Raw genomic sequence first — 26,785 nt, forward strand, 5'->3', positions numbered from 1 at the left:
AGATTAGCAAAAGGTAACACGAAATGTATCTCGTTACTTTTCGTTGGCGCTAATTTCTGCGGGGATTTTAGTGAATGGAATTTTCTTTGGCAGAAAATCAAAGAGCCCCGATAAACTTGGGATAGTGGAAGCACTGTAAGTAGTATAGGTTTCTTACTGGGTGAATTCCGCATATTAGTGAGGCCAAAATTATGATTAGAGAAATCGTTCAAAAGGGCTGATTCTGTTCTGGGGGGATAATTAACGCCCTAGAGATCGCCTTGCTCTGTGAATGCCAACGTCAAATTTTCAGTTCCACGGAGGAAGGTGCATTTTAGGCGCGTAATTTATAAGAAAAAAAAGGAAAAAAACAGTAAAAAAAGGTAGCTGTAAAAACTATCAAAGCATTATTTGTTTGAAGCATTTACTTTTTTGGCAAATACTAAAGAAGAATAAAGTTTTTTCTTTTTTATGGTTTGGGGAGAAGCTTGACCGGCAAGAAATATTACTTTTGTAATTAACTTCAGTAATGCTATACAATAGGAGTGTACCTTCTGTCTTTGTTAAGAATATGTTCGTTCGAAGCTCTTAGACTTACTAACCTCTGTTGTCCACGGTTCTAGGCGTTTACCCCCCCCCCCTGGCAATTACCCCCCCCGGAAAATACCCCCCAGAAAATAGTCCCCCGCGAAAAATACCCCCCCCCCGGAAAATACGCCACCGGAAAATACCCCCTGCGGAAAATACCCCCACCGTGGAAAATACCCTCCCCCCCCCAGAAAATACCCACTTAGAAAATACCCCCCCCCCCCGTGGAAAACACCCCCTGGAAAATACCCCCCGAAAACACCCCGCGGAAATACCCCCCGTTGGAAAATACCTCCCCCCCCGGGTAAATACCCCCCGGAAAATATCCCCCCCCCTGGAAAATAAGGCTTTCCAAATTTGATAATTTTATTTGAGTTTTTTTTTCCGTAGGGGTAAAGAATTTTGGTACTTGTGTATTATGCGCCACTCACTCAAGTTTAAGCTGTGTAAAATTCGAGAACACACCGGTTTTTTTGTTAGTTTCTTCGTTACTTTAGAAATAAATTTGGGCTATAGATTTGCATTTTAGGGGGTGGGGGTAAAGTATAGCGGGTCTGCATGCTAAATGTGTTAGGTACAATTATTCTGCATATTAGATAGATAGATAGAGAAGTGATTTTAAAGCCAAATATACGGCCATTATCATAGTAAAATAAAATAAATGAAAGGCATAAATAACATAAACTTTGATCAGCGATCATCATAAAACACTTAAATCAAACAGTACATTAACCTAATAATAGCACATAATGCTTGGAAAAACGGTCATTAAAAAAAAAAAAAAAAAAAAAAAAAAAGAAAAAAAACTTAACACTTGGGAAAAACACTTAAATTAAACATTAGATTTAATTTATACTGGGATTTTTTTTTTTTTTTTTAGTTAACAAAATTTCCAGATACCTCGCTATTCTTCTGTAATTTTTTATTGGTCATATACCTAGAAAGAATTGTTTTCTCAATTCAAACTGTCTAAATACTTTACCTCCCCCCTCCTTATTTACAAATGTATAGCCCAAATTACATATTTCCCATATATTCTGTCCCTTGTCTTTGTCTTGTCTCTCGCTAAGCTGAAAAAACTAACTAATAAACCGGTTTGTCCTAGAGTTTTACACAACGTAAACTAGAGTGAGTTGTCCAGAATGCACAAGTACCAAAACTCCTTTCCCCTACGGAAATTAACTCAATTTCCGGAATAAACTCAAATAAATTCTCCAATTTGGAAAGCAACGGTGGAGGATATTTTCCGGGGGGGGCTATTTACCGGGGGAGTAAAGTATTTGGACAGTTTGAAGTCAGAAAATAATTCTTTCTAGGTATACAGCCACTAAAAATTACAGAAGAATATCTGGAATCTGGTATCTGGAAATTTTGTTAACTAAAAAGAAAAAAAAAATCCCAGTATGAAGTAAATGTAATGTTTCATTTTAGTGTTTTTTCTAAGTGTTAAGAGTTCTTTTTTTTTCAAAGACGGTTCTTCCAAGTATTAAGCACTATTATTAGGTTAATGTAGTGTTTTATTTAGGTGTTTTATGATAATCGCTGATCAAAGTTTATGTTATTTGTGCCATTCATTTATGTTATTTTACTGTGTTTATGGCCGTATATTTAGCTTTAATATACACATCTCTATCTGTATATCTAATTAAATTAAAAAAAAACACATTTTTTTAAACTAAAAGTAAGGAACGACGTTTAAACTTAAAACGAGCAGAAATTATGCCGTATATGAAAGGGGCTGTCCCCTCCTCAACGCCTCGCTCTTTACGGTAAAGTTTGACTTTCTCACAACTCTATTTTTTTTAAACAATAAAAACTTTAGCGTAAAGAGCAAGGCGTTGACGAGGGGACAGCCACTTTCATATACGGAATAATAACGTCGCTCCGTACTTTTAGTTTAAAAAAAAACTTTGTTTTTTTGTATTTAATTTTGAACGTTTTTGAATTAATTCAGGTTTTGATTTTGGCTCACCGTACATGACTAATTAAAACGAAATTTGCATATTAATTTTATTTTTATTTGGTCAAATGGCTTTCTCGAAACTTGTTTAATTTTATTTAAGAACGTTTTTATTAGTAATTATTATACGTAACTTACGAATTAACTTACGTAACGAACTTCTATATTCACATATTTTTAATGCGTATATTAGGGGGTTCATCCCCTAGTCAATACCTTGCTCTTTAAGCTAAAGTTCAAATTTTGTTCCATTTCTTAAAAAATGACCCCTTAATCACAAAGGCCGTTAATTGGAATAAATAGCTCTTATGAAAGTACTAAAAAATCTTTGGCTTAAAGAGCGAGGTATTGACTAAGGGGTGAACCCAATCATATACGTGACATTTTCTGTTCGTTATGAAGTTTTGATGTTGCTCCTTACTTTCATTTGAAAATTTTTTTTTTCTTTATTTAATTTCTGATCGATTTTTCAACAATGCTGGGAAATCTGGCGCCCCCTTCATAGCAATATTCCTTCCCCCATGAAAACTTCTTCCATGGAAAGATCCTCCCACACAGCCCCTGGCCCCCCCCCCCCACTACCAGATAAAATTCCCCCTGAAAACGCCTGTATACTTCCCAATAACCAATGCTATATGTTAACATTGGGCAAAGTTCATAAATTTCAGCCCTCCCCCGGGGATCTCGGGGGGATTAAGTCACCCTAAAAGACATAGTTATCATATTTTCGACCATGCTGAACAAAATGGCTGTCTCAAAATTTTGATCGACTTTAGGAAACAAATGAGCGTGGGAGGGGGCCTAGTTGCCCTCCATTTTTTTGGTCACTGGGTGGATACGATCACCCTTGGGAAGAAAAACATCCGTGATCTTTCTTCTGGCAAAAAATGCAAAATTCCACATTTTTGTAGATAGGAGCTTGAAACCTCTATAGTAGGGCTCTCTGATACGCTGAATCTGATGGTGTGATTTTCATAAAGGTTCTATAATTATATTATTTTCTAAAATTACTTGTTAGTAAATGCTATGTTATTATCTTGCACTGAGGACGGTCAAGCGGAGGTCTTGACCGAGATATTTGCATTTTAGTCCATATTTTTCACTGGCTTGTATAATCCTCGTTTTTCTCTTTTTAACTATTTTTTCGTTTTATCATGATTAGCTAGTGTGGTCTCAGAATTTATTTAAAAGAGTAAATATTGGGCAAATACATTGCAAATCTGGGCCGTGGTGTGAAAGAATGCAAAGAAAAAAGAGTGTATTTCACACGAAAAGTGTGCAAGTTGGCAACCTTGCCTCAGGGGCGAATAAACTGCCAAGCAGCATTACGTCAAATGAAAATGAAAAGCTGAATAAATATATTTTCGATTGCTTTATGTCGATTGGCTAACAGAGATTGACAGCACGTGTCACAAAACGTGACAGCACGTTTTGGCCACCCCTAGGTCAAATTGTTGTTTTGTGCCATAAAATAGCACAAAACACCACCTTTTTTAGGTACAATCTCTTTTCTTAGTTATAAAAGCCATTCTAATTGGAATGTGTAGTCTCTCAATGGTTTAGGACCAGTGTTTCAATTTGACCACCCATGATAAAACACGCATTATGGATCATTCGTCTCGGAAAAAAAAAATCCGTTTTTTATCGACACGGACTTGAAATCTCCGCTATGGGGCTCTCTCTGACACGCTGAGCTTGATGGGGCAAATTACACGAAGATCATTTCCCATTTTGAGTGTTTCCCCTTTCTGAAAAATTTGCCTCAAAATTTACTCAGGGTCATAACTTTTGATGGCTAACTTTAAACTATATTAGTTTATGTATTTGAAGTGATCATTAAATCTGATTCCTTGATATATTAAATACAAAAAAATAATCTTTTACAACCGAAAGTAAGGAGCAACATCTAAACTTACAATGAATAGAGATTAATTCGTATATGAGAGGTAGGGGCTGCTCCTTCATCGTCCCTTGCTTTTTAGGCCGAAGTCTTAAAGTTCTTTAAAAATACCTCTCATTTAAATTCAACGGCCTTTCTGTTTTAGGAGTCGTTCTTAAGGAATTGGGACAAAAACACAGGCTTTAGCGTAATGAGCAAGGAATAAGGAAGGGGCACCCCATATACGGAATAATTTCTGCTCGTTTTAAGGTTTAATGCTGCTCCTTACTGCCAGTTGAAAAGTAGTTTGTTATTTAATGTTTGACAGTTTTCCAAATCCGGTCAGAAAATACCCCCCCCCCCCGTGCAAAATTTCACTGGAAAATTCACGTTGGAAACTTCCTTCTCAGAGAAAAATTGTCACAATGGAAAATACCCCCAAATGGAAACGTGAATTATGGAAACCAGAATTGCTTTATTGAAGCTTGGGTATCTGGGAGCAAGCCCACGTATGACAACATATCCTTCTACGTATTTGCTCGTTATTCAAGACCATAGTGCATACAGTACATTATCTTACGCAAGTTGGGCCTCAAATGTGCCTAGCATTGGGTATACAACCCAATGGGAAAGAATATTTTCTTATGAATGGGGCAGTCACACTAGGTAGATGGTTCGGACATGTCCCTTCTCCCTCAATTCTGAAATGGTTCCTATAACTTCGCATCTTTCTTATATAATTTACATATCTTATGAATTATATTAATTTGAGTCCCTCTTCCGAGTTTCGTATCCCCTCCAAAGAAGATTCCTGTGTTTCTCCATGCTTTGACAGAATTTCATGGATAAGGTGTTTAAGCCCTTTGGATAGATTTTAGCTTTCTTTGAGCTTTTTCTCTTAGCTATGTGAATGCTATAGTTTTGGAGGTTTATTGTTTTCTAAAATGATTGATAATGTATCTCAGGGATACCTAACCTCTCTTTTTTATGTTCTTTAATGAATTTATCATATTGTATTTTTTTTTTTTTATTATGTACTTCGCGGCTCCATCACAAGTGATGCTATGCCGCTAGTCCTGGTAATTACCTTGCTTTTTACCTTTGAGGCATTTATTTTACCTGCTCTTGAACACATCAAGGGAAGAATTTTTCAGGATTACTTTTGCTGGGAGGCCATTATATTTGACGACGGATCGTCGAGCGAAACACGTCTTCTTCCTGGCGGAGTGAACTCAACATAAGGCAGTCCTGCCAATCTCTACCTTGGCGAGTTGATTGCAAAGGTTTTATTCTGCCAGGAATAGGTTTTGATACATCCTCAGATGAAGGAAAATCCCTTTTTTAGTAGAACACTGACATTGACGCCATGTCAAAACGATCATTGATCGACTGCAGGAGTTTGGCACCAGAGTTGCTAGAAATTACTTCGCAAACTGCTCGGTTTTGGACACGTTAAAGAGGAGCGATTCGGCTAATTAGATCCCCGGTAAAAAGAGGACATGTATATTCCATGACTAGTCTGGTGCATGACTTGAATAGTGTCAAAATTGACTCGGCAGGGAGGAGGCTTTTGCCTGTTAAGGTGAATCCCACCTTCCGATAATAGGAGGACCTCCCTTTACTGAGGTGTTCACCCCACGTGAGATCTGACGAGAAATTAACTCTAAGAAGGCGTAGTACGTATGCTCTTGCTATTGCCTCTCCTTTGAAAATGAAAAGAGGGTGATCCTTCACATTCCGTGCCTTCGAAACTGAGAGCTGTTTTGTTTTTGATGCATTGAAACTGAAAAGCTACTCATCCGCCCACACCTCAATTTCCCCCAAATTAGCCTGGAGCTCCTTATGAGAATTTCTGGAATCTTCGTCTTTCTTGATGAAGATCTTTGTCGTCATGCCATCAGCAAAGTGGTGATTTTTTTTTCACAAGGCTATCCTGTAGATTGTTTATGAACATCAAGAAAATAGTTGGCCAAGAATACTTCCTTGTGATACTCTGGCTAAAATCCGGCGTTCCTTTGTACTGAATCCGTCAAGGACAACATATTGAAAGCTGACGAATGAAGTCAGCAAACCCCTCAAATAGCCGACCATCAACTCCATAGGCTTTTAGTTTGTTATTAAATAAAAAAAAACAAGTTTTTTAAACTGAAAGTAAGGAGCGACATTAAAACTTAAAACGAACAAAAATTATTCCGTATATGAAAGGGGCTGTCCCCTCCTCAACGCCTCGCTCTTTACGCTAAAGTTTGACTCTGTCTCACAACTTTATTTTTTAAAACAATAAAAAGTTTGACTTTCTCACAACTCTATTTTTTAAAACAATAAAAAACTTTAGCGTAAAGAGCGAGGCGTTGAGGAGGGGACAGCCTATTTCATATACGGAATAATTTCTGTTCGTTTTAAGTTTTAATGTCGCTCCTTACTTTCAGTTTAAAAACTTGTTTTTTTTATTTAATTTCTGATCGTTTTTAGTTAATGCAGCTTTTATTTGCATAAAAATTTTACTTTTCTTTTGCTAAATGGATGTCTATACAAATTAACTTACGTAACTAACTTCTATATTCGTATATTTTTCTTCTGGCAAAAAATACAAAGTTGCAGATTTTTTCAGATATGAGCTTGAAACCTATGTAATAGGGTTTTCTGATACGCTGAATCTGACGGTGTGATTTTCATTAAAGTTCTTTCACTTGTAGGGGAGGTTTCCCCCCTCTTTAAAAAATCGAGTAAATTTTCTCAGGCTCGTAGCCTTTGATGAGTAATACTAAACTTAATAAAATTTATATATTTAGGATCAGCATTATAAACACATTCTTTTGATACATTTATTGACATCAAAATTTCGTTTTTAAAAGTTTCGATTACTATTGAGCCGTATCGCTTGTTTTTTTATTGTTTTTTTTATTACGTATATGTTATTACTTATATGAAGGGGTTATAACCTTATTAAAAAACAACCACATTAATTAAAAAGCTAAAAAAAAAATTTATTAACAAAACCCAGAATCACAAACGTCGTTTAATTAGAATAGATAGCTCTTTTGAAAGCACTAAAAAAACTGCAGCGTAAAGAGCGAGGTATTGACTTGGGGGAGAACCCCCTCACATACATTATAATTTCTGTTCGTTTTAAGTTCTAATATTCCTTCTTACATTTCAGTTGAAAAAACTTGTTTTTTTATTTAACTTCTGATCGTTTCTTAAATAATGCTTGGAAATCCGGCGCCCCCTTCATAGAAATGTCCCTTACCCCAAAGAAACATCCTCCACGGAAATATTCTCCAGAGTAATCCCCTCCTCTAGCCCCCCCTCCAGAAAAAATCCTTCCTGAAAATGGTTGTATACTTCCCAATAACCAATAAATAATGCTGGCAAGTCCGGCGCCCCCTTCATGGCAATTTCCCTTCCCCCATGAAAACTTCCTTCATGGAAAGATCCTTCCATATAGCCCCCGCCCCGCTCCTTCCCCCACCTACCAGAAAAAATCTCCTCTGAAAAAGTCTGTATAATTCCCAATAACCAATACTATATGTTAACATTGAGTAAAGTTCATAACTTTCATCCCTCCCCCTGGGGACTTCGTGGGATCAAGTCATCCTAAAAGACATTTTTATCATATTTTCGACCATGCTGAACAAAATGGCTATCTCAAAATTTTGATCGGGTGACTTTGGGAAAAAAATGAGCGTGGGAGGGGCCTAGTTGCCCTCCATTTTTATTGGTTACTTAAAAAGGGCACTAGAACTTTTAATCTCTGTTCCAATGAGCCCTCCCACGATTTTCTAGTACCACTGGGTCTATACGATCACCCCGGGGAAAAAGAAACAAAAAAAAAAAAAAACAAATAAACACGCATCCGTGATGTTTATTGTGGTAAAAAATGGAAAATTCCACATTTTTGTAGTTAGGAGCTTGAAACCGCAACAGTAGGGTTCTCTGATACGCTGAATATGATGGTGTGATTTTCATTAAGGTTCTATAACTTTTAGGGGGTCTTTCCCCCTTTTTTCGAAAATCAGCCAAATTTTCTTAGGTACGTAACTTTTGATGGGTAGCACTAAACTTGATCAAAGTTATATATTTGAAATCAACATTGAAATTTGATTCTTTTGATATATTTATTGGTATCAAAAACCCGTTTTCTAGAGTTTCGGTTACCATTGAGCCGGGTCGCTCCTTACTTACAGTTCGTTACCACGAACTGTTTGATAGAAGGCCCTCGTGCCATACGTGATCAAAGACTTTTGTGATGTCAAAGGAGAGAAGGTGAATGTCATGTCCCTGAGACATGAGCTCAATCCATTCTTGGTGACGTGCAATTAGACAGTCTAACATAGGCCGTTTTCTACGAAAATAGTTGATGTTTTGTCAAAAAGCGGTTTTACTCAACGTATTGATAAAGGGTCTTGTTGACGACACTCTCATAAACTTTTCCTATGCAGGAAAGGAGACTGATTTGCCGATAAGAGCCTACATTAGTAGGGTCAGTATCTGCCTTTGGTACAGGGACTACAAGAGTAACTTTCCAGGCTTTTGGAAATGTTCCCACTTCAAAACATTTCCAGAACAGAGAAGTAATAGTTCCAGCAGGTTCAGGGGTATGTCTTTTGAGGACGATATTGGATATAGTATTAAGCCTTCTAAAAACCTCGCTACTGGTTATACTTCCACTAGTGATTTTGTGCATCTGTTCGTTGTCGAACGAGAGGAGGGAAGACTCCTATGTCATGAAGTTAAGTCCTTAAAGTCATAAGTCCTTTTCAAAAGCTTTGGCAAGAGCATCTCCTTTTTCTTGGTCAGAATGCATCATCATCCCTTCAACACGAAGTGATGGAATTGAGGTAGGCTTAGATGAGATAGGTTTCTTCTTTGACAATTCTCAACCATTGCTTTGCAAGGGAACCTTTTAACTTGTCTTCAAACTTGCGTTTGTAGTCAGCTCTAGCTTTGCTTGTGGCTTTAACAGACTCGTTCTGGGCTCTAATAAAAGCATACCGATCCTCGTCTGATTTCGTCGAGCGCCATTTCTTATGGGCCTTCTTTCTGTTCCTAGCTGTCTATATAAAAGCGACTTGGACCCACAGCCTGTTTCTAGAAGAGACTTGAATTGTCTTTGATTGGACAAGTTGCTCAATAGCTTCTGTAATCACTTTTTGTATTGTGACCCTTGTGTAATTGGGTCTTCTTTTGTATATTCACTCCATGGCTTTGCCGATAAGCAGTTTCACAATTCATCCCAGTCTGCTCGGTGATAGTGCCTTATGATCCGGTCGGGCTTTACAGATGGATTGTTTTCAGATTTCCACGAGGTAAGAGTGCCACATGGTCGCTGGTAAAGGGATAAATTTCGACAATAAAACAACTCGAAAAGATGAATCTGGTATGATCTATGAGGGCCAATTTAAGTGTCGAAAATCACAGGCTGGTCTAGACCATAAGTAAGGCTTAACTATAGCAGAGCTGCGCCTTCCGCATCCGTTGTATGGTTTTTCAGCCAGTGACGTTGATGGATGTCATATGATATAATGATAATCACCTTGAATGATCATCCTTGATTTTGGGAATTCTCTCTAACAAAATTCCAAGCAATCTTCAATATACTTGGTGATTTTAATATTTGTTGGGTTATACACTGTACCAATAACAAAAGATCTGTTTGGTAGGTTTAATTTCACCCAAATGACCTCTTCATCGCTAGGAAGTGCCATAAAGGGGATATTATTATTTAGTTAAACTCTGCCTCCATCAAAAATTGAGCTTCTTTGATTTTTTCGATCCAGTCTTAGCATAGTATATCTAGGAGTATTGACCTTACTGTCAATGACATTAGAATTGAGGTTGGTCTCAGATACACAAATGACAGGAGAAACCTCATTCATTATATACTGAAGGTGATCCAACTTGGATCAGAGACCACACACATTGCTGTGGGCCACAGTAAAATTATCAGTAAGAATAGTCTTGGGGCCCGCCTTTGGTCGTCTACTTAAAGAAAGTCCAATCCAATTTGTTCTTCTTTTTTTGTTTGAAAACCGGGTAATTACCAGCTGTACAGGTAGCTAGCCCAAGCAACCAACAAAAGAACTCCTTAGGGGGACTTTGCGTCATAGGATAAGGAGCTGTCACAGACCTCATACTTAACCTCAGCAAGGGTGGTGGTGATCCCAAAAGGGACAGGAAACTACCACCCTCAAGGGGACAGGAAACCACCACCCAAAGAGACAGGAAACCACCACCCTCAATTATGAAACCTACCACCCTCAAGCTCTGTGGGAAGGAATGCCAACCCCTGTGTGGGTTGCCGGAGAAACCCACTCCATATCCATTGTATCTTGCAAAGTGTCAGTTATCTCACTATCCCTGAGTTTCTCCGAATTGTGAAAATTGTGTTCTCTGAAGTGAAAAATAAGATGAAATATGAGTTGTTACTTTTCTTTAACATTAATTTATGTGGAGACTTCCAATCTAAATTTCTTTCGGGAAAGCCCTCAAAGATTCGATGGTAGTCGAAGCTATGCCAAAAATGCGATCTTGTTTAAGCTAATTATGCTTATTGTGCTTATATTTGATCTTAAAACAGTTACAGCTAAACCTAGCGGTTTTATATTTTAGTTTTTTGATTAAATCTTATTTTGTACTCTGAAATCTGATACTTTGAAGTGTTTCTTTTCAGGTAGTCTGGAAAATAATTGCTGTTGTACTCTCCTTACAAAATTTGGTTTTGTCTCAGACGAGGAGTAAGTATTTTATTTCTTACTAACTTTATTTTTATGGAAGTAAAAAAAAACTTTTGAAAAACGATGAAGCTTATAAAACTGTGAAGGAAACACAGGAACCATAGAAACTGTTTTTCCTGAGAGATTTTTTGCTAGAGGAGACAAAGATTTAAAAAAAAGAATGAAGAAACATTTTGCTAGAGAAGTGAGTAATTTTCAGGTCGTAATTTGCATTGAGGATCACAAGGTTTAAAAAAAAATGAAAATGGAATATATCAAACCAGACTATATATTATATAATATTTTGTTTCGACAGTGAAAAAAAAAAGAAATGGATGTTAACTAATTTGGAACACTAGGAGCATAGAGAAACCAAAAACAAGTAAACAAGAAGAACAAAACATAATTTGCAACAATTTGAAGCAGATTTGCAATAAAACTCGAAAATAATTCGTAAAGCTCTAATGCTCCAGGATGAATCAGCAGAAAACGGAAATTTTCAATCCCAAAGGAAATTAACTAGACAGTCATTGGCTAGTTAGAAAACATCACGACATTTCTGTTTACATGCAAGTCAACTATTGTTGAACTGCAATATTGAACTGCAATATCTATATGGGAACTGCAATATTGCCCCTTAAAACTCTATTACCTGAGTTTATAAAAGTTTAAAGAAACTTTTATAAAAACTTTCTTATATGGGAAGAAAGAAATCTTATTGCACAAATCAACGGAATCAACGCTCCCCGACTATTTTTCTTGATTGGCCGTAAACTGACCCCATGGGCCGTACACAGGCTTTAAAATACAATTAGGCGCTACAAATCAATGCAACCAGATTGGTTCCCCGGCACTTTTTCATGATGGGCCGTAAACTGGCCCAATGGGCCGTACACAGGCTCATTAGCCCTATTTACGTATCCTTGTATTTTTGAGTAGATAATCGAAAAAAAAAATTAGAAAAAAATTAGACCTCGCAAATCAATGCAACCAGTTTGGTTTCCTGAATATTTTTGTCTCGACGGAGCCTCTATTGGCCTTGCTTACATTTCTTAATATTGTCTAGTAGATAAAAGGACTTTTTTGCCCTGTGAACAGATACAGTCAAACTGTTTACGAATTATATACTCATTAAGGTCCATTTGGTCTAGCCTACGTGCAGTAAAAGTTTAATACTGATCAGAAAAAAGACGTTTGCCTTATTCTGTCATGTCACGAATCGATACAGCTGACTTTGCCAACTATTCGCTTCCTTGTGTTTGTTTTGTACATTAAATTAACAGCCGGTCGCAGACAGAACAAGTTTTGGTATAGTTAAATGTTAGAAATCAACTTGAATCAACAAAAGAAAAATGTCAACAATTGAACAAAAAATCAACAACAATTTTCAATAGTTTTGTGTTGATCGAAGCCCTTTGTTCATGTTTAAATTGTTTCAAACAGTTCGTGGTAACGAACTGTAAGGAACGACCCGGCTCAATAGTAACCGAAACTCTAAAAAACGGAATTTTGATACCAATAGATAATCGAAAGAATCAAATTGCACTGCTGATTTAAAATATATAAGTTTCATCAAGTTTAGTCGTACCCATCAAAAGTTACGCGCCTGAGAAAATTTGCCGGATTTTCGAAAAAAGGGGGAAGCACCCCCTAAAAGTTATAGAATCTTAATGAAAATAACACCATCAGATACAGCGTACATTTTTAAAGAATTTGAACAAAATTCGAACTGTAGCGTAAAGAGCGAGGTATTGACTAGGAGGCAAACCCCCTAATAAATAAGCATTAAAAATATATGAATATAGAAGTTTGTTACGTAAGTTAGTTCGTAAGTTACGTATATTTATTATTAATAAAAACGCTCGTAAATGAAATTAAACAACTTTCGAGAAAGTCATTTAACCATAATACAGTAAAATTAATATGCATATTTCGATTGAAGTGTTTATGTACGGTGAGCCAAAATCAAGACCTGCATTGTTCCAGCATCGTTCAGAAATTAAATTTAAAAAAACAAGTTTTTTTAACTGAAAGTAAGGAGCGACATTAAAACTTAAAACGAACATAAATTATTCCGTATATGAAAGGGGCTGTCCGTTCCTTAACGCCTCTCTCTTTACGCTAAAGTTAGAATCTTTCTCACAACTCTGTTTTTAAAACAATAAAAAACTTTAGCGTAAAGAGCGAGGCGTTGAGGAGGGGACAGCCCCTTCTATACACAGAATAATTTCTGTTCGTTTTAAGTTTTAATGTCGCTCCTTACTTTCAGTTAAAAAAAAGCTTGTTTTTTTTTATTTACTGCAAGTTAAAGCTTATCAAAGGAAATAAATTTTCTACACAGTTTCAGGCTTAACATGTCGAAAAACAAAAGCAAACTATATGTTTTTAATAGTTCCTTTTCGTCTTCAGATTATTCTTTTTGTTTCTTCTTGTCTGTCGGTGACATGATACCTAATAATAATGACTATTGACTAAATGGACAATCCAAGGGGTATTTTTAGGGATTTTTGCTCCCAGAAGGTCGGAAATTGTACTATTTACAGGGCTGGAGGGCTGAAAAATACTGCCTGAGGATCCAAATTTTAATAACCTACCAAACACATCTTTTGTTATTGGTGTAGTGTTCTTGACCCACCAAAGATGCTGGAAGATTGCTTTGAGTATTTGAAGAGACAATTCTCAAAATTAAGGACAATCCTTCAAGGAGACTTTATCATCCATCATTGTTACTGGCTGAAAAGCCCATCAACGGATGTAGAAGGCACATTTCAATGGCGGATCCGGGGACGGGATCCGCCCCCCCCCCCAAGTTTTCTTCTGGCACCGTCATTCTTTGTTTTTTTTTTCTGTTTTACACTCCTTTTTGAAATAAATTTATCACTTTGGTCAATTATTGGTACCCTTGTCACATTGTCCCCCTCCCCAATATTTTGCATGTTCGCGCCCCTGTCATATTGGGTCCCCAAGATTTTGCTCTAGATCCGCCCCTGTCAAATCTCTCTTTCTGTTTGATTCTTATTTTTCGTCGGTGACTTTTTACTTGGTGACATAACAGCTTGCTCTTCATCACTCATTAATGGGTTCGAATATAACATAAAATGCTACCCCAAGTCGAGGGTTATTTTCCACCTGCATTTCACTCCTCAAGTACAGGTGGTAGAGAACTCAAGCGACAGGTGAGTATCAGATGAAATCACCATCCCACCGTCCCCTTTTCTTATCTCTTCTTCTTCCCGCTCCTTGCCTTTTCGGTTTGTTTTTGTATTCATTCTTCACGTCCATTGCTTCAGAAAATTCCTAGTTTTTTCTTCAAATTATCAAATGGCCAATATGTGAAATATTTTTCCAATAAAGGTGGGCAAGGGTGTATTGACAGTTTAACTGATGTCCGAGCGGAGGTTTTTACTTTTGGAGTAGGTATTTCAGTTTTCTGGTATGTTTGTGGCGCATTCGAAAAGGAGTTGTTATAAGGTTTGTGTAGTCGAGTTGCAGAGTCCATAGTTTGGATAAGTGTCCCCATCCGTATTCTTCCCGTCTCCGTATTACTGCTAAGTTTTAGCAGTTTTAGAATTTAGAATAAGGTTAGTTTTAGAATTACCAAAGCTTCAACATGTATTATTTTTGTACAAATGGACAATGGCGTCAATTGGATGGAATTCCCCCTCCCCCTAGATTTTTTTATCCGTTCTAGATTTTAAGAAATACCTGGTTTTGGGGTATTTTTACTGAAAAAAGCCTTATCTCGTTATTTTCATTCAACTTCTGTTTTTTAACATCAAATTTGCCACCCCATAGGTTTGGGAAAAAACAAGCAATTTGCTCTTATTATTGCCCCATTTTCGAAGGACCCCTAAACTATTTATTTTATTTTAGGCTCCTCTTTTCCCAGGGATTTAGCTATAAGTTTCAAACTGATCAGGGTAATACAAGGTTTCTGGCCCTTTACTGGATCCCCTAATTTTGTTTCCCTCTAAACAAAACTTTGAGGTCTCCTTAAGCCTGTGATCTTTAAAAGTTTCAAACTAATTTGAAAAAAATATTTTTTTGCACCGGTTTTGATGGGAGCCCAGGCCCCCAAAATGGCAAAACGAAAAAATCTCAAAGAAGAGAGAAACGAGGGTAATAACAGCCAGTGAAAAACAGAAGAAAACAATGCAAATATTGCGGTTGGTGCCTCTGCTCAACCGTCCTCAGTGAAGAATAATAATAATAAAAAAATACAGATAAAAGTCAAAAGGACAATATAAAAACCAAACCTCAAAACAAACACTGAAACAAAAGTAGGACCCTTTCCAAGCAACGAGGAAAGGGTAACTTTCTCTCTTCTTTACGAGTTTCTCGTTTTTTTCTCGTTTCTCAGAAATTATTTGCCCCAAAATAAAATTATACTTATAAATAAGGGTTTATTTGCTCAAGGACATGTAATCTTGAGTTTTATAACTTCAGAAATTAAGTTTGTTGATTCTTTGTCAGGCCCTATTTTCAGGCGAACCATTGATCTTGTTTTCGTTTTTCTTACAAGTCAGGGTTTTCTTAGATCCGAAGACTTTCAGATGTGATTTTAAAGCCAATAAAAATAGAAGATTTTCTCATGTAACTTTGGCGGGCTCATGCCCCCAATATAAGTTTTTTTAACTCATTAGGCATCCAGGAGCTTATGAATGTAAATATCAAGGACTTTGGAGAAGAATTTTATAGCCCTTTGTTTGCGAGGCACCAGTTTTTTCTCTCTTTTAATTAAGTATTGGTGTCCATTTGATTCAAGGAGATGTTAGTTTCGAGCCGCCAGGGTAAAAATTTTCTGACCCTATTTTGAGGGATCTTGTCTTCAAAAGGTTCTTTGACATCAGGTTCTTTTTGGGTCAATGACCTACGGCTGTAAGCTTCAAACTGATCAAGAAAACGCATGCTTTTGACCCTTTTCCGGGCCCCAACACCCTTCTATCTCTCCAAAAATTGTATTTAACATTAGCCCGGACAACGAATTTTTAAAGTTTCAAGTCGATTTTTAAAAATAATTTTGGATCATTTCTGGGCTCTATATTTTGGGGACCCTTTTTTGGTTGATTATTTGGTTATATTTTTTGTTCTAGGCGATTGGATAGGTGATTAAGGTCTAGGCCTCGGTCAATTGCTTATTTATCCCGGTCGCATACTTAGGATCAAGCATGCCACCTTTTTTTTATTACAAAATACAACTACAAATAATTAGCAACTTGCTCAGTTTCTGGCCTCTGCCCCAGAAGGGGGGAGCATCGTCCAATATACCCAATGTTTATTGGACTTGAGAGGGGTCGATAAAAATAAATTAAGCATAATAGGCACATGGCTCTTTATTCTAGGCAGTGCCAGAGCATGACAAAGGGCTCTGGCTCTCCTCTTTGGGATATTAAATTAAATAAAAAAACAAGTTTTTTCAACTGAAAGTAAGGACCAACATTAAAACTTAAAACGAAAAGAAATTATTACGTTTATGAAGGGGGTTCGTCCCCTTTTCAATACCTCGCTCTTTACGCTAAATTTTGTTCCAATTTTTTATGAATGACATCTGAATCACAAAGGCCATTTGATAAACGTCTTTATACTTCCGTATACTTCCCAATAGAAACGTCTGTATGCTTCCAAATAACTAATACGATATGTAAACAATGAGAGAAGTTTATAACTTGCAGACCTTTCCTCTGGGACCATGGGGGATTAAGTCATATTCAAAGACATAGTTATTAGATTTTTCGACTATGCTGAACGAAATGGTTATCTCAAAATTTTGATCCGGTGACTTTGGGAAAACAATGAGGTAGGTAGGGGGCATGGTTGCTTTCCAATTTTTTGGTCACTTAAAAAGGGCACTAGAACTTTTATTTTTCGTTCGAATGAGTCCTCTCGCGATATTCTTGGACTAATGGGTCAGTATGATCATCCCAGGAAAACAAAAACAAAAAACAAATAAACAGGCATCCGGGATCTTTCTTCTCGCAAAAGTACAAAATTCCACATTTTTGCAGACAGGGGCTTGAAACCTCTACAGTAAGGTTCTCTGATGCGCTGAATCCGATACTGTGATTTTCTTTAAGATTCTGTGTCTTTTAGGGGGTGTTTTCCCCTTTTTTTTAAATACGGCAAATCTTCTCAGGCTTGTAACTTTTGATGGGTAAGACTAAACTTGATGAAAGTTATATATTTGAAACTAGAATAAAAATTTGATTCTTTTGATGCATCTATTGGTACCAAAATTCTGTTTTTAGAGTTTCCTGCTATTGAACCGGATCGCTCCTTACTTATAGTTCGTTATCACGAACTGTTTGGCTTGAAAGAAAAGAGGCTCAAAATGTAAGCTTGCATTATGTATAGCCATTTTTAGAAATCATACCGCTAGAGAGGACATTAAAAGTAATTTATCGCTGGACTTTCAAGAGGCTTACAGATTTGTCTTATCTTTTTGGGGGAAAATGCTGATCATTCAAACTATAAGAATTTTTTGTTTACTCTTAGAGATCAGCTGACTTAACAATTTAGCTTAAAGAATTTTTCGTCTTGAAGCATTTAAAGCCGTAGCTAGAAATTCTATTAAAGCAAAGAAAAACAATTTTTAATTCGTAAAGAATGTACTTCTTCACCAGTTATTGGTGAAAAAAAAACACACATTTTCACTCAAAATTCTAAAAGGTGCCCCAGTTTAAAAAGGCAATTGTGGTGAGGCAACATCGATTGTTTAATTTGTGCCAGGCTTGGGGAAGGTTGAGCTATTCTATATTCTTTCATGTTAAGTAATTAGAAAAAAAAGTTTTTTCTAATGGAAGTAAAGACCAAAAAGAAAACTTAAAACGAGCAAAAATTACTGCTTCGCACTTTATGCAACATATGTTTGCAATACTGGTTCAAATAAACTACTAGTACTAACAACTCACTGCAAAACCACGCCGGGAGAGGCCAACATAACTACACACGATCCTCTTCCATCCCAATCTATTCAAAGCCTCTCTCTTTACACCCTCCCGGGAAGATCCCATTTTCCTTAAATCTTTCCTTACGACATACTCCCATTCCATTTGGGGACGTCCTGCTGTTCGTTTTCCCCAAGACAGTTGGCTGATAACGATAATCTTTGGCAATATGTCATCCTTCATCCGCAGAACGTTTGCTAGCCATCTCAACCTTTCTCTCATTATAGGCCTGGAAACCGGGAGTGAACCACAATTTTCGCATAGCTTACTATTTGAGATACGGTCAGTCAGTCGGGTACCTTAAACAATCCATAGCCAACATCTTTGAAAAACATCTGGCAAATCCTCCACCGTTTTAGGAGCGCTTACGCTTTAGAACCATACTTGACCGCTGTCATCACTGTAGCTCCTAATTCTAATCTTGGTTCGCAAACTTAGCTTCCTATTCTTCCAACTTTTTCAATTGTGAAAAATACCCCGGGCCTTGGCTATTCTAATTTTAACATCTCCACTGAACCCACCTTCTCTACTAAGAATACTACCTAGGTAGGTGAAGCTAAAAAAAGCTGACCCGTAATTTTCCCTAGCTTAGTAGAATTTCCAAAATTTTGCGCTTTAGTGATTTAAATAAATACAATTTTAATTTTCTCAAAGCCTCAATTAAGATCAGTTTTCGGTTTAGCTTTTAAATGAGCCCTTAAACAGTTATCTATGGTGTTCCAGTGCCTTGCTAACAGGGTTACTACCACAGTCAGTTCCTAGAGTGCTGAATTTCCCCAAATTTGCGTGCTACACAGCGATTTCGGGTGCTACATTCAAAAAACATTCCCGCGTGTCGCGGCTTGCGCCGTGACACAGGCATGATCCGTTTAAGTGTACTTAGATTAGTTTTAGGTGATTTTTTTAATGTACCTTGGTTATTGTCATGGATGAAAAATGTTCTAACGTACACTTTGTTGTGAGACACATGTAATTGCATTTTATATGTCTATATTTTGAATTTGGTGATATAAGAGAAAAAGTGTTACATTCACCGTTGCACGTGCTACAGTGCTTTTTTCCATCACTTCCATCATTTTTCCAGGTTGGGGGCTGTAATTATCCTGTATTGGCTTTAGACAATCGTAATTTCAATGTTGGGCTTTTCGTTTCGACCCGACGCCATTTTCGAAAATTTTCAGGCTTTCTATTAAAATTCCTGTAAATTTGTTTTTAAAATAACATTCAATATTAAGATTAACCGAAACGATAGTTTCTGAATAATTTCTTAATCAACTACTAGGAAATTTTTTCTTACTAGGCAGCATTTCTTGAAAAAAGTATTTTAAACTTTGGGCTAATATGGGACCTGGTTTGCTTTTTACTTGCAGCTATCTCTTTTGCTCTTTATTTTGCAGCTATTTCTGAAACTATAATAATTATTACGATGTTTACCTATTTATTGGTCATCTCTTGTTTCCTTCATTTCATATTTTGTTTTTTCTGCAGATAGTAAATAAAAATATCAGATGAAACTGAAAAGGGTGCGTAACAATTAACAAGTCATGACTTCTGGCGGTTACTGTTTTTGTTTCCTTGATTTAAATAAAACGCTGCCGTTGTTGCTGTTATAACTCATGGATTTATATTATAGGTTAGTTGTTCTTCTAGTTCTTTTCTTTTGCGAAACATGCAATTGCAAATGATCACAATTGGAATTATGATTTATTAAAGAGATAAGGCAAAGGAATTGGCAAAGCAGAAAAAAGCAGTGCCTTAAAGGGAAGAAACTAAAGATTCGTAAAATACATATTTTAATGTTTCATTTTGCCCAACCATTTTATTCTTGGCACGGAGCTGAGAGAATGTCATATTGTTATAGATCATTAATGATCATGATCTATTTGAGGGTGTGCGTATAACTGAACCACCGTGTAACTGAACCACAAGCAACTGAACCCCTGTGACTGAACCACCGTGTAACTGAACCACCGTGCAACTGAACCACCGTGCAACTGAACCCCCGTATAACCAACCCCCGTGCAACTGAACCCTCGTGTAACTGAACCACCGGGCAACTGAACCCTATTTAACTTAACCTTCGTGAAACTAAACCTCCGTGCAACTCAACCTCATTTAACTGAACCCCCATGTAACTAAACCACCATGCAACTCAACCCCCTTTCAACTGAACCCCAATGCAGCAGGATCACTGTGTAACTCAACCACCGTGCACATGAACCCCCGTCCTGCTGAACCACCCTGTAACTGAACCACCGTCTAACTGAACCACGGTGCAACTGAACTACAGTGCAACTAAACCATCGTGCAACTGAACCACTGTGCAACTGAACCCTCGTGTAACTGAACCATCGTGCAACTGAACCACTGCACCGAAGCAAGTAAATAACCTTTTTCAAACCAAACGATAAACAACTACGAGCGTAGAAAATAACACAAAATGAAAACAACAAAATAAGCAAAGTGGTAAAAAAAAAATTACAGTATGTAGACAGTGAGAGCCGCCGTTTACCCCCCCCCCCCTCCCACCAACCACGTAAAAACATCCCTTAAGGAAAATACCCCGCGGAAAATAACACCTCACGGAAAATACCCCCCTCCCAGAAAATGCCTACCCGTGGAAAATCTCCCCCTCCCTCCACAAAAAAAATACATCTTGCGGTTGGTTAGTCTCCAATCACTTTCGGCTTATAAAAAAAGACTAGAAATGCCTGGGGATCATCAAACAATTTCTACCTCCATCCTCCTGTCGTCTCTCCCTTTGAGCTAATTCTGTATTTATTTGAAGGCTCAATGAGAGCTGAGATGTTTTGGCATCTAAATGTACCCTTTGAGGTATCTCCTTCTCTTTCTAGCTACAAAACAATCAGATAGCCCCATTGCAGAAGTTTCAGTTCCTTTTTAAGTTCTTTTGATTTGTCTATTGCTTACAGACAGTATTTGTCATTGGGAAACATACGGAAATTTTGTGTGGGGGTTTTCTGGAGGATCTTTCATGAGACGAAAGTATTTGCACGGAGGGGGGGGGGGCAAGATTACACATAAATTCCTCTTTTCCAGTCCCCTTGGAACTTCTCAATTAAACTAAAAAATAACACGACTCAAAGAAGATTTTTAAATATTGAAAACCATAATTTCCGCGAGGGGGTATTTTCCGGGTGATAAGTTTTCCGTGGGGGGAAGAAGGGACACTTACCGGGGGGGATGGAATAAACACTTATACCCGTAGAAAGTTACAGGGTGAAGGGAATCCCAATTAACACACATAAAAATGAGAAATAAATCTGGATTTAAGAGTTTATGACGTCCGATTTTCTTTGTTTTTGTGACAACAAAACAGAGCATTTTTATAAATCATCTTGACTGTAATTTATGTAAGGACTTAAAAAAGCAAATAATTCCAACAAGGTTAAACATGTAAAGATTCTAACTTGTGTTTTACCCAATGTAAATACGGTAGTTGAGTTGCACGAGTGTTCAGTTGCACGGTGTTTCAGTTGCATGGTGTTTCAGTTACACGGGGGTTTAGTTAAATGGGGTTGAGTTGCAGGGGGGTTGAGTTGCACGAGGCCTCAGTTAAAGGGGGTTCAGTTGCATGAGGGTTCAATAGCACGAGAGTTCAGTTGCACGGGGGTTTAGTTGCACGGGGGTTCAGTTGCACGGTGGTTCAGTTGCACGGTGGTTCAGTTACAGGGGTTCAGTTGCTCGGGGTTCAGTTACACGGTGGTTCAGTTACAATGGAACCCTATTTGAGACAATATCTTGCAATTATATTTTAGATTCAATCACTGTCTAAAATGAAATATTTTAAATTCATAAGTCTAGCTTTGGAAGAGGGGGTAAAAATGTACAAGGCCTAAGCTGCAAACGGGGATCTCTGAAAGTGTCTCGGATTATTTAGTGTCTCTTATATTTGTGAGCTTGAAGAAGGCCCTTAAATGCATGTTACTATGGATAAGTTATATTGCCTTCTAAAATAGCTATTCGGGTTTCAAGAACAAAAAAAAATTGCACTTTTTATATAATTCTTAGAAAGTATCTATGCGAACAGAAAAAGTTAAAGACCATGTCAAGAAATTTAGAGCTAGAATCTCTTAATTGAAAAAATGGACTTGGTCTCTGAAACACAATTTTATTGGTTTCCGAAACACACATTCGCGAAACTTAATCATATCTCACTGGTCTTGATTGTTTACTAAATATGCACGTCTGTAGGTTTAGAATGATATCTGAACGTTGTATCGTTGTGAACGTTGTCTCTCACAGAGAGGAAAGGCGTTGGACAAATGTCGGATATTCAAATATTTCTTGGATTTTTTTTTATCCTTTTTTTTTACTTTGAATTTTTTTTTTCAAAGCATTATCCTCTCTGAAAAACCCACAGTTTTGGTAGTCTACAGGCTGCCTTAAAAGTGTATTTTGATTTAGTTTTCTCTTTTAACGACAGGTTGCGATTCCGTTATTATGGCTATAAAAGAAAAAATACAAATCAGTTCATATTAGTTCAGTTCAATGTGGATAGTTCGTAGGGGCATCAATGACACCAATAGTGCGAACATTTCCTTTAAAAATTTCCTCCTAGATATTTTTCTTTCTACAAAACTACGATATTACTTAGGTCTTGGTGGTTTGTATTTTCAAGGTTGAAGTCAGCTACAAGAGTGATACTTAAAAATGTTCACTGGAGAAGCATTAAATTACCGAAAATTGTATTACCGAAGTTGTAATACCGAAAGGATTATCGAAAATTGTACCGTAAGATTCAGTGTTTGAAAAACTTTGTTAGGACCTATAGAGGTTTCTAGCTCCCTTCTGTTTCTACTTATTTTTGTGTCACTGGAAAAGCATTAAATTACCAAAAATTGTATTACCGAAATTTCTAAATTACCGTATTTAAATTCGAAATTACGAAACTACCGTATTTTTGAGGTTGAAGTCAGCTACATGAGTGATACTTAAAAAATGTTAACAGGAGACGTATTAAATGAAAGTAGAGTCATTCATTCTGTTGTGAGTAGAGTAGAGATGAGTCATGCATTCTTTTGTATGAGTCATTCATTCTGTTGTAAGTAGAGTCGTTCATTCTATTAACTTGCATTATTTCAAGCACCAAAGCTTAAAATATTTTGATTTCAGACCAAAAGCAGGATCTAAATATTCTGAGAGTAGTGGCGTCAATTCTGGAAAATTTAGGGTAGGGAATGTATTTTTCAAAATCTAGGGGGTACTCGTCGTTTCTTCAATTGTTTCAATAAAGTTACCAAGGGAAAGAAATTTGTCACTGAAATAGCCCCCAAAAAATATATTTTTCAAAATCTAGGGGAGAATGAAACTCTATGGGGGAGGTATTGTCCCTAAAATTGACGCCAATGTCTGAGAGCGTCTTATGGCTAAGTGATTTTAAGGTAGGCATCTATTCACTTTCACATCTGATTTTAAAAGGTAGAATTCTATTTTTAAATTGTTATGGACTTGAAAACTTTCAAACATAAAATAAAACTTTGAGATCGGGTCAATATTATCTCCCTTGTTATTCAGAAAAATATTGGTGGCAACATGGTTATCAGAATTGCCACTTAAAGATTTCCTAAGATAAAAATAGGGTAATGATCTTCAAATAATAAGTTTCCAAGTAAAGGTGGTGGTATTTTCAAAAGTCGTGCTTGTCACTAATAATCTACAACAAGCTGGTCTAGATTGGGAATCTTTTGTCCGAGGGGCACGGGTTCGATCCCTGGCATGACCGGTTATTTGGTTTGGGACGGGGTCAGTGGCTTAATTCCGTAAGCTCAGCCAGAGTCGACCCAGCTCTAAATGGGTACCTAGAGAAATCTGGGGAAGATACGCAGGAAGGGTGTGTAAAAGCACAGAGTGGCTGGCCCCCAACCCCGTTGCAATTCCCAGCTGAAGGGCCATGAAACGAGGATCAGTACCGCTAGTTTGGACCTTAAGAGTCTAATGTCGTCATACTTACTTACTTTTTATGTCACTTGACGTACATTCCTTTTCGTTCTCCCACCCTATTTAAATTTCTACCTTGGCTGTCTTCCAAGAGATACTCAAAGATTTTAGGTTATCATTTAGAATTTTTCCAGTTTATTGTGGGCTCGCCTATACCCTCTTTGGGGATGTTTAGTAGAACGATGCAGGGCACGGTCTCTGTGCACCCGTACGAGATTCGAAATATTTGTCGCCTTAAATCCAGCTATTTAGTTTCAGCATACACCAGTAAGTTTTCAGTTGTCATTTTAAAAACTAAAGTAGGTGGAAAACATCTAGCTTCGGTTTGAAAAGCTGTTTAGCAATTTCTTGTAGTAATTGCTGCTTCAACAATATGTAAACATTCCGTATGTACATTGACCGACACAAAGATTATTATTTGACAAACTAAGGAGTGGCAATTATTTTTTCACAAAGTGAAGAGAAACTATTAGTTTAGTGTAATCATTATTCCCGTATAGTGGGTTTTGAATGAATTAAATAAAAAAGAACAAGTTTTTTCAACTGAAAGTAAGGAGCAACATTAAAAATTAAAACGAACAGAACTTATTACGTATACAGATGGTTCGCCCCCTAGTCAATACTTCTCTCTTTACGCTAAAGTTCGAATTTTTTTCGAATCACAAACCCCTGAATCACAAAGGCCGTTTAATTAGAATAGATAGCTCTTTTGTAAGTACTAAAAAAAACTTTAGCGTAAAGAGCGAGGTAATGACTAGGGGGCGAACCCCCTCATATACGTAATAATTTCTGTTTGTTTTAAGTTTTAATGTTACTCCTTACTTTCAGCAGAAAAAAACTTATTTTTATTATTTAATTTCTGATCGTTTTTTAAATAATGCTGGGAAATCCGACGCCCCTTCATAGAAATGTCCCTTCCCCCAAGGAAACATCCTCAATAGAAAGATCCTCCCACGTAACCCCATACTCCGCCCCCCCCCCTCCACCAGAAAAATCCCTCCTGAAAACGTTTGTATACTGCCCAATAACCAATACCATACTATATGTAAACCTTGGGCAAAGTTCATAACTTGCAGCCCTTCCCCCGGAAACCGAGGGGATTAAGTCATCCTCAAAAACATATTTATTAGTTTTTCGACTATGCTGAACAAAATGACTATCTCAAAATTTTGATCGGTTGACTTTGGGAAAAAAATGAGCGTGGGAGGGTGCAAAGTTAACCTCAATTTCTTTGGTCACTTAAAAAGGGCACTGGAAATTTTAGTTTCCGTTTGAATGAGCCCTCTCACGATATTCTATGACTACTACTGGATCGAAAATATCACCTCTGGGAAAAAAAACAAATAAACACGCATCCGTGATCTTTCTTCTAGCAAAAAATGCGAAATTCCACATTTTGCAGATAGGAGAGTAGATTTTGCAAAAAATGCAAAATTTTGCAAAAAATGCAAAATTCCACATTTTGCAGATAGGAGAGTGCTACTCGTGACAGGACCACGTGGTTTATGGTTTTCTCACTGAGAATGGAAAAACAGTATTTTTCTCACTTGAAAAAACAGGAACTTTCTCACATTTATGGATGTTTTATGGTTTTTGTCAGTGAGAATGAAAAAACAGGAATTTTCTCACATTTATGTCTGGTTTATGGATTTTGTCAGTGAGAATGGAAAAACAGGAACTTTCTCACTTTCATGGATTATTGAGTCATTAATCAAATTGTTTCCGGGCAAGGTTAATTAATGTCTGAAAGATGACGTCTAAGTTAATTAATGTCTTTGATATATTTCCAAAGAGAAATGTTTCCGAGGCAAAGTTTAGATCACACATGACAGATGATGTCATGATTGATTGATTGACATGAAAGGGGAATTAATTTGTTGTTTCTAAAGAGAATTGATTTGACACGAAAGGGAATTAATTTGTTGTTTCTAAAGAAACCTGTCTCCAAGCGAATGTTTAGATCTTAGCGATGAAGAGATTGATTCACGAAAGGGTTTCCAAATAATTTGAAATGTATCAGCGCAGAGATGCCAAACAAAAGGAACACCCTGAAATTACGTTTAGGGATTATTTGGGCGAAACCGTTTCAGTCATTTTATGGAATTATTTCGGCGAAACAGTTAGAGACATTTTAAAAGATGATTTAAAAGATGATTTTAGAAGAAGATTTGAGGGTGAAACTCTGTGGTCGTTATAATACACAAGTTCCATTTGAACAGTGTTGTGAGGTCCTCTACCCCAACCCCAAAGGGTTCTAATCCTCCTACCCCAACCCTGAAGGAAGCCCCCGGTGCTCAAAGGTCCCCCAAGCTCCCAAAGGGCCCCCGGCCCCCCAAAGGCCCTCCCCCTGTCCTCAAAGGTCCCTCAGGCTCCCAAAAGGCCCCCGGACCCCCAAAGGGCCCCCCAGACCCCCAAAGGCCCATCGGACTCCCAAAAGACCACCGGGCTCCCAAAGGGCCCCCAGGACCCCCAAAGGCCCTCACCCGGTCCCCAAAGGTCCACCGGGCCCCCAAAGGACCAATCGGCCCTCAAGTGCCCCCCAAACCCCCAAAGGCCCTCCCCGGGCCCCAAAAGGCCCGACGGGCTCCCAAAAGACCACCGGGCTCCCAAAGGGCCCCTGGACCCCCAAAGGCCCCCCAGGCTCCCAAAGGACCACCCGGCCCTAAAGGGCCCCCCCAGCCCCCCCAATGACCCCCAACACCCCCAAGGCCCCTGAGTCTCCATTTTTTAATAATTTTTTTTGCTTTTTTATATCTTT

General features: G+C 37.6%; 1 long non-coding RNA gene across 1 annotated transcript in view; it reads left to right on the forward strand.

Moving 5' to 3' along the window:
* Positions 1-11,144, forward strand: part of LOC148944107 (uncharacterized) — a 114,954-nt gene extending 103,810 nt beyond the window's left edge. The window contains exon 3 of the long non-coding RNA XR_016142892.1: positions 11,080-11,144. This is a non-coding gene — a long non-coding RNA (uncharacterized LOC148944107). The remainder of the gene's footprint in view (positions 1-11,079) is intronic.
* Positions 11,145-26,785: the final 15,641 nt, after the last annotated feature.

Source organism: Artemia sp. Qi Xiang Cuo, chromosome 14 (assembly GCF_049724085.1).
Source record: "Artemia sp. Qi Xiang Cuo chromosome 14, ASM4972408v1, whole genome shotgun sequence".
Classification (NCBI taxonomy): Eukaryota; Metazoa; Arthropoda; class Branchiopoda; order Anostraca; family Artemiidae; genus Artemia; species Artemia sp. Qi Xiang Cuo.